Genomic DNA, 8,816 nt, shown 5'->3' on the forward strand with positions numbered 1-8,816 from the left:
GCTAGGGCATCTCCGTTGGCTTCTGCGCTGCTCTGGCTCTCGGGGAAAATACCCCTAGCAGGACAGACCTTCTCCCCTGACGTCAGATGTCCTCCCAGCCATCTGAGAACAGACGCCCGATGCTATGTTGCCCGCCTGACCCCTCGGGGACGCGCTCTCCCCTTGCAGGAGAGACATGGCCCCCCAACCTTGAAAATGCACTTACAGGAAATAAAGTAGTCGGCGCGGCATGGTTAGCATTGTGCAGTACAGAAACACCCTCTTTGGGACTGGGACTGGGACTGGGACATGCTTTCGGACTGGGCTTAGCCTTCCTGCTGTCCTCCAGGTGCCCCAAGCCACAGTAGGAAGACGGCTTTGTAAACGGGTGCTAATCCCTCATGGAGATTGGTTCGTGATGGGTTGTGAGATCATTCGCACAAGGAGGCCGGCAGACTGGGGCGCTCGGATGCCAAGGCTGAGCTCAGCAGACTGAAGTCTGAGCCTGTCGGTGTCTCGAGGGTGTGAAGTCAAAACACCGGGGACCAGCAGCCACCAGTGCCAGCTGAGCTGCCCGCGTGGCCCACCAACCACGGGCCGCCCACGTCTGCACCCGCTCCCCTGATGTCTCTCCCGGTTCCTGACGCCGTGCTCCTGACCCCTTCTGGTCTGGCCCCGCCCCGTTAGAATCTGTGCTCGGATAAACTCTTATGACGTTGACTAGGCCTGAGTTCATCTTTTAACGGGACTGCACAGAAAGTGAACAGCGAGCCCGTGGGTTCACGTCTGGACCTCAATATCCTCCATCAGCAGATGTTTACAAGGTCAGTTTCCTATACCCTGAGCAACAGAGCCTTTTGTTCGAGGAGGGTTTACTCTGGGCTTGAGATCTGTTATCCTGTTGAAATGCTGTGCCGTGACATGTGAAATGTCCACCTTTTTTGGTGGTTTCCATTAGTGTGAAATTAAAGTTAATCCCTGGCTCTCCACCAACCAAAACATGGTCTGTTGGAGGTCTCATCCCCAGGACCTGTGAATGTGAGTTGGCCTGGGAACAGGGTGCCGCCAGATGGGATGAGGTCATTAGGGGGGCCCTAATCTGGTACGACTGGTGTGCTGATAAGAAGAAACCAAGGCACAGAGACACAGACACACGGGGAGAAGACCGTGTGAGGACGCAGGCAGACAGTGGTGTGACGCAGCCACGGCCACGGAAAGGCAGAAGCCACCAGAAATGGAAGGAGCCCGGGGAGAGCCGTCCCCAGCGCTTTCAAGGAAGGCACAGCCTGGCGGACCCCTTGAGTCCAGACTTCCGCCTCCAGAACCGGGAGAGGACCAAGTCCTACAGTCTGGGCCCCTGTCTGTGTGCTTGTGTACAGCGGCCCCGGGAAATAGACCGCTGGGCTCAGCCGGCGCAGGCCAGCTGGTGGGGAGGTGGGCGGTGCGGCCTGCAGCCCTGCACTCTGCCTCTGGCTCTCCCCTCCCTGTGGGACCCGCAAGTGTCCCCCCGCAGCCGGCCAGGCTCCTCCGCTATAGCTCGGAGGTTCTCATGACTGAGGATGGGACGGCCTGAGATCCAGAGGGGACGGCGCCAGTCGGACCACGTTCACACCGGGACGCGGCCAGCTTCCTGCAGGACCCGGCAAAATCAGCTTCCTCTTGCTGTAGGGTCGCAGGGTCCTTGTCTCTCGGGGTCGAAGAACGGAGCTGCGGAGAGCAGGACGAGGTGGAGGGAGGCTTATTCAGGGAAGGCGAGAACAGCTCTCCGCAGTGAGGCGGGTCCCGGACCCGTGGCCGTCGAGGGCTTTTATAGTCAGTCTTTCATGGAACTTGGTAAATATCTTGTCCATAACACTAAGGACAAACAAGGTGGGTTCGTAAATATAAGTCTGTATCTGGAGCAAACAGGGTGGGCTTGTTATACTCGCTTCTCTGGCTGGTACCTTGTCTACGGCACTTCTCCACGGCCGGAGCCTGTCTCTCCCTCCCTAGCCTTGCCTGTCCCTTACTCAGTCTCGGTTGAGGAGCTCAGGCGGCCACGTGAGCTACCGGGTAGGGGGGTTCGGTTACACCTGCCACAGGGGGCCACGTCTGCGGCACACAGCGGACACGGCCGCGCTCGCACGGTGCTCTGTGCCTCCCTGGCGGATGCAGGTGCGGAAGGACATGGGGACCCCGCACGGGGCGAAGGTGATCAGAGTGCGGTTAGCGCGGGGGCAGAACCAGGGTGTTTCCAGAGCAAAGTGATGGTTTCCCTTCTAAGTCGTGGCCAGGAAGGAATAGTTTATGTTTAAACTCCACGAGGAGTTTATGAATTATCGAAATTTTACAAATCAGGGCACGGAGGATCAGAGACAAACCAGGAGGCCATCGGCCAGAGGCTGGGGCTGGGACCCTGGCCCGTCCTCGCCCATCCCCGAAGATGACACCTTCTAGGACTCCAGCTGGTGGGAGTTTTCTGGCAGTCACTGAAGGGACCACACTGTGTCCAGCTTTGTCCCTGTGGGGGTTTGGATAAACACGGCTCTATTAATTCACAGAGACAGTATGCCACGTTCTTGGTCGGGAGAGGGCAGGACAAGAAGGGGACAGGTCAGGTGTCCTCTGCTCTGCCTCCTCCAGCCTACCCCACCCCCCCAATGGGGCAGTTCTTCCCTCAGGGACACCGTCTTCTCCGTGAGGTGGATACTTAGCGGGGCTCGGCGGCAAAGGCACAGGAAGGGTGAGTTTTACTAAACGAAGAAATGCATTGCAAAACCCATTTTTTCTCGAGCGTGCTTAGAAACAAATTAAGTTCGGTTTGTTCCTAAGTGAGCATCGGCGTTTAGTGGGAAGACAGTTGATCTGAGGTCGGACTAAAGTGTCTGAGTCTCGGATCTGTGACTCTGGGTGCAGCTACCTGGGAAGATGACCTGTCGGTCTGTCCCATGGGAGTGTGTCTGTGGGCCCCGCAGATGGAGGTATGGGGGACGGCACAGGGACAATGCTCCTTGGGGCTCCCACTCGCTCCGGGACCCATGGGGAAACTCTGTGAGGACGTCTGCGGCCCCTCCATGGCTCTGGCCTCCTTCCTGGGGTCTGTGGGATGATGGGCCTCCAGGACCGCCTCCGACAGAGAATGTTCTAGATGAATGTTACAAGTCCTTGAGGATCCAGTTCAAGGCACATAAAGTAGCTCTTGTTACAGATGTGAACGTTTCTGATGGCTCCCTGAAGGCACGTGGGGTGCTCAACGGCAGCGTCCCCGAAACCACCTGGGCCTGCCGTGATGATTCCCAACCCCCGTCTCCCCGTTCTAGCTTCCAGGCTGGAGACAAGGGCCCAGCTGTGTCTGGGCCTCTGTGAGTTTGTGTCCCCACCCCTGGAGAGGGACCCAAACTGGCTGCTGGCTCAGCCACCCGGAGCCACCTTCCCAGTAGTGTTCAAAGGCTCTAATGAAGGTGAGAGAAATTCTCTTCCTTCTCCAGCCGCCAGGCCTCCTGCACTCCCTGCCCTCCACCTGCCAGTGTCCCCTGCCACTGTCCCCTGCCACTGTCTCCCCAACCGAGGAAGAAAGAAAGAGCCATCTTCATGCTCTGCCTTGACCCCTAACCACACACCCACGTACAGACCCTGGAGACTCCTCCAAGGAGGGCCCCGCAGAAGGAAGCAGAAAGGCATCCCCGGACCTGTCCCTGGCTCACCTCCCGCTGACCCAGGGCCGAGCCTGGGCCACTCCTCATGGGTGCTGCTCCGACGCGGGCTCCGTGCCTCCCTCCGTGCAATTCCCTGTGCACGTGCCAAGCGTGCAGGCCCGGCCAGGCACCCGGAGAGCAGGCGCGGCCTGCGTGGGCCCCGTGGACTCTTCCTCAACGGGGAGCCGCCGGCTGCAGGTGTGACCACATTCGTCAACCCTGCATGTGGCCAAGTGCCATGTTCCCGCGCGCACTCCCCCGGCAGAGCCTGGGATCTCTAGGAGTTTTGAGGAACCGCGGTCACGGGAACTTACTGCACGTGTGGCTGCTACAGAAATAAGGACCCCAGTCCAGGGCACACGTGGACACGGGAGGGAAGGAGGTAGTCATCTGCACTGCAGCGACTCCCGTAGCAGCTCGTTAGCCACAGCACACGTGGGGTGACAGCGTAAATGGGCCTGGAAAGTCCCAATACGCTCATGAGCGACGGATGAGCAACGAACGAGTCATTGGGAAGATCTGAGCTCATCTTTGTTTTTTTCCTACTAAAAGTACATTTTGACTTAAAAAAACTAGAAACACCAACACTTTAGAACCGAAACATTAACTGTGTCCAAGTTCCAAAATAAGAGTGCCGCTGCGGTTTCGTTGTCCTCCTCCAGACCCAAGACCTGTTTGCATCATCGCAGCTGAGCTAGGTAAGCCTCTCTACAACTGTCTGCGTCCTCCGACCTTCGAAGACACACATTTGTGCAAGTGTGCGAAAGTCTTTGCAACTCGTTCTTAAACGTACCCCGATAGCTCAGGGGTAGTTAGGTTGTTCCCAAACAGTCTATGATCAGTGGCGTTGTACGTGGAATTTGGGGTGTGTTTAGACTTGTTTCTTTGACTTACACATATTTTTTACATTAAATAGTTCGGGATTTTGGGGAGTCATATTTACTGACATAAATTACTGCTTTTGTGACATCAACATCAGGTGAAAGGTAATCCTGTCTTTCACGGTTCCTAATCCGCACCGCCAGGTCACCTTTGAAAACCAGCTCCACATCCACCAACATCCCAGGAACTCCCTTGATTTTACCAGCATTGGGCCCGACCTTGTTTCAAGGGTTTTATTAATTTCATAAGCAATGAACGTTCCTCCTTATGGTCATTGCTATTTGTTTAATCACCAGGAAGGGCAGACATTTTCTCCGTGTACGCTCCCGAGTCCGTTCCCTTCAGTTGTGCTCACCGGTCCGCTGCTCTCTGGCCTCCAGGGAGCCGGCTCTGTACCGTGTAGGAGCTCTCTGCGGAACCAGAGTATCCGGACGCCGGCATTTCCCCAGCCCGCGAGCACGGTGAGTGCGGCTGCGCGTCCCACTGGCGGGCCAAGCAGCAGACGTCTGTTCTCACATATCTGCTGTCTTCTCTCTACTGGGCTTTTCTCCCCTTTATGAGCGGGTCGTGTTTGTTTTACTTTTCACCACAATTTATTAGAAAGAACGAGGCTGTGTTTTTGCTAACTGCCCACTTCCTCCGTCTTCTCCCAAAGTCACAGATAATTGGCGTATCAGGCGCTGGGAAGGAGCGTGCGTCGGGGCGGTTGTGCCCCGGAGACCCTCCGCAGCCTCGTTAATCAAACCCAAATGAAGCGCGCCAGGGCCCAGACTCGGCCTTCTACAGAGAGAATCAGGTTACAGTGACCCGGGGCAGCCTCCACAGGGCAGGTCCAGTGGGGGAGCGGCCTGTCTCGGTTACTGTCAGAGGGGCTGGTGGAAGGTTGAGACGAGGCGTGTGCACATGGGAGGAGCAAGGCCTCCACTGTGCCTTGTTGTCAAGGATGACACCCTGGTTTCGGTCTTGCCAAATCAGGGTGTTGGTGGGGTCCGTTCCTAAGGGGGAAAAGTCCCTGAGGAAGAGGATGGGTAGGCCATGGGGAGCTCAGCCTGAAGGCATGTTAGCCAAGATGCCCGGTGGGGCCCTCGGGGCCTGAGCCCGCCCGGACCCCCTCCCGGCAGCTCGTGAGCAGGAGGGCTCCTGGGGGCCAACTGCAGCTCGCGTGTTTGGTCCTTGTCTCATAATCCTTTCCTTCTTAGTTAATGGACTGGTTCTTCTTCTTCAACCTGTGGACATGATGGATTGCATTGCATGGGTTTTGAATGTCGACCCAGTCTCGCACACCCTGGATAAGTCCCACTTGGTCATGGTGTGTAATTCTTTCTATACGTTGTTGGATTCAATGTGCTGATACTTGTTGAGAATTTTCAGATCTTGGTTTATGAGACGTATCGATCTGTGGCTTCCTTTTCTTGTAGTGTCTTTGTCTGACGGTGTTATTAGGTTGGTGCTGTCTTCACAGAACGTAATAGGAAGTGTTACGTTGCTTCTATTTTCTGGAACAGACTGTAGAGAATTTAAGGAAAGCTCTCTATTTGTTACATATTTCTGGACAATGAAAATCAAGCTTCTTCTTGTGTACTAAGAAAACGATGTTAGTATTTGTTCCTTCCTAGGTGATGGCTGACGTCTCGATGCAGAGTGTCCGAAGAACACGATGGCCAGTGCCATTCTGAGCAAATGGAATGAAAACCAGCTGTGACCTGGGAGCCTGACACCATAATTCACTAACACCTGCTCTGCAGTCGGGCTTCCGTCTCTGCCCAGGTCGTAGCTCGGACAATGTGTCACACAAGGATCTGTGGTCTAGTTTCAGGATGGCCAGCTGCAAAGTCAAAACAGAACTGAAACTTACTGTAACTCTTGTGAGTGAATCAGCATGTGTGCGTTTTCCTCATTTTGGGCAAAATAAAGGACACCTAAAAACCAGCGAAAATGTTCTCTGTTGCTAAGGATTTATGTCTGGATCCAAACCATCCCGGTTTCGTACACTTTCGATTACTCTAGATTTCAGGAAAACGTGCTTCAGTTCGTGGCAAGCAAGCGATCTCAGACTTGTGCCCAGTGCATGACTAGGTATTCTAGAGAGAATTCCAGCATGCTTTTTTAGGAGAATGGAGGTGAACGGAGTCTCTTGGGAGCTGAGGTCTACAAGGTGTCCCAGGAAGCTGAGCAGGGAAGCCCAGTGCTCTTTTCAGAGCCCAGCAGGAGAGCTATTGGCTGGAAAACCTGTAAGATGCTGTTGTAACAATCCAGGCAGGAAGCCAAGATGGTGGCAAGTGAAAGGACGCGGTGTGGGTTCTGGGAGGTCCCCTCAAGGGGGTCTGCTCCCTGAGCGACCAGACGAAGAAGGTGGCCAGTGGGAAGGGGGTAGTCTCGTGTGAATTCAGGTTTCTGTCTTGAGCTGTTGGGTGATGGTTGTGCCCACCGCTGTAAGGGGAGACTCGGGACTTAGAAGTGCTTTGGGAAGAATTACGTGGCCTTTCAGAACCTTAGTTTCTTCTTCCATGAAATGGAGAAAACATCATGTACTCTACAGTTGATAAGGACATTGGGAAGTTGTATAAAATATTTAAAAGTGCCTGGGGTGGAGAGTGTGTTTCTTATATGTTTCCCCCACTGCACACCTGCTGTTCCCGGCCCCCCTCCGGGCCCCCGTCTGGTGCTGCCCCCCACCCCTGGCCGCAGAGTGAAGCCTTTCCTCTCCCGCCGGGCTTCCCCCAGCCCCTTATCAACTCATCACACCTGCAGGGCTGGCATCAGGTCAACTCCCGAGACAAATCCCTGCCACTCCCAACCCAGCACAGGCTGCTGTCGGAATGTGGGCTCTTCATGGCACGAGGGCATAATAGGGTCAAATTTTTTCAGAAATGGATCGGCTACTTTTTGCTCCCTGCTGTTCCCCACTCATGATTAACCCTTCCCCTCCCCTACATTCAAGCCAACAGCTGGACCTCTATTGCCTCCGAGAAAGGACGGGGTGGTTGGAAAGGAGGACGACAACCAGGAACACACGAGTCTCACCCGTGTGGGTTCTCCAGGCCACCCGCTCAGGGAATTCTGAAGATGGGAGAGAAGCGAGCACACACCCATCTGTCTCTTCCTTCCACAACCCACAGGAACGCCTCCGTCCTTCATGACCATCCCCAAAGTTTGCATGGCTGTGCACGCATGTACAGGCGTGTAAGTGTGTGTATGCATGTGTGCATGTATGTGGCTTTTCATATGCATGTGTGCGTACACGAGTGTGGGAGGGGTCCGGCCATCTCCCCAGGCAACGGCCCCGAGTGCCGCTGTCTGGGCTGCGCTCTGGGAGGTGGCAAGACCTTGGAAATGTGGGTGTGCACAAGACTGACCCCCAGGGGATGAGGCCCCTTCTTTGTCAGATGCCTGGCAGCGACCCGCGTGGACGGCCAGCACAGCTGTGCACCCAGGGGCAGGGAGCTGGAGTCCACAGCTGGGGATGACGTGGTTGGAGGGTGGCCCGTTGGAGCGACTGAGACACGAATACAGACTCAGGCTGCGTCTGGAGGAGAATGAGAGCCCGTCTCGAGCTGTCAGTGGGGCTGACTGGCAAGGACCTGTTGTTGGAGGACAGGTTGATTCTAGAAAACGCTGTCCTCTAGACAGTCTTCCTTCGTTTCTGAGAGAGCTGACACAGAGCAGGTCGCGACTGAATCAAGGATGTCTTTTGCTTCCAGAAAACTCTCTTTGGGGTAGTTTGTATTCACACATCCTTGGCTCTCGACCCATTGGTCCTCAGCGCCGACCGCGACTCATCCTTTCCAGCAAGGACCCAGGGGAAGCCAGCCCAGATGCCACCCTTTGCTGCCTCGAACACCTTCCTCCAAACTCACGTCCATCTGTGCCTCTGCGTCTCGAGTTCATTACTCTGATCCACATAAGACAATGATTCGATTTTCCCGGGGAGCTTCATTAGAATGAGAAAAATTAAATTTACCAGGGAAAGGAGGAAACGAGCGAATAAAAAATATGGCAAGTAATTGAATTTTCAGTCCATGAGCTCCCCTGTGTGATTCGATTTTGCCACATGCAGCAGGTCACTGAAGGATGGGGCCTCCTCTCTGTGCAGAAACCTGCTAACTCGCATTAAGAGCCTGGTGCTCGTGCTCAGACAGTCCCCCCGCCCCCGTGACGTGTGACCTGTTCACTCCGCGGACACACTCTGGCCCTCGCAGAGCGGCTCCAGGCCCAGACATTCCCCAGAACCGACACACCACATGTGGGAGCGTGATGCCCTCAGAGCTCACCGCAGCCTCA

The sequence above is a fragment of the Martes martes genome (assembly GCF_963455335.1).
Source record: "Martes martes genome assembly, chromosome: 11".
Lineage (NCBI taxonomy): Eukaryota > Metazoa > Chordata > Mammalia > Carnivora > Mustelidae > Martes > Martes martes.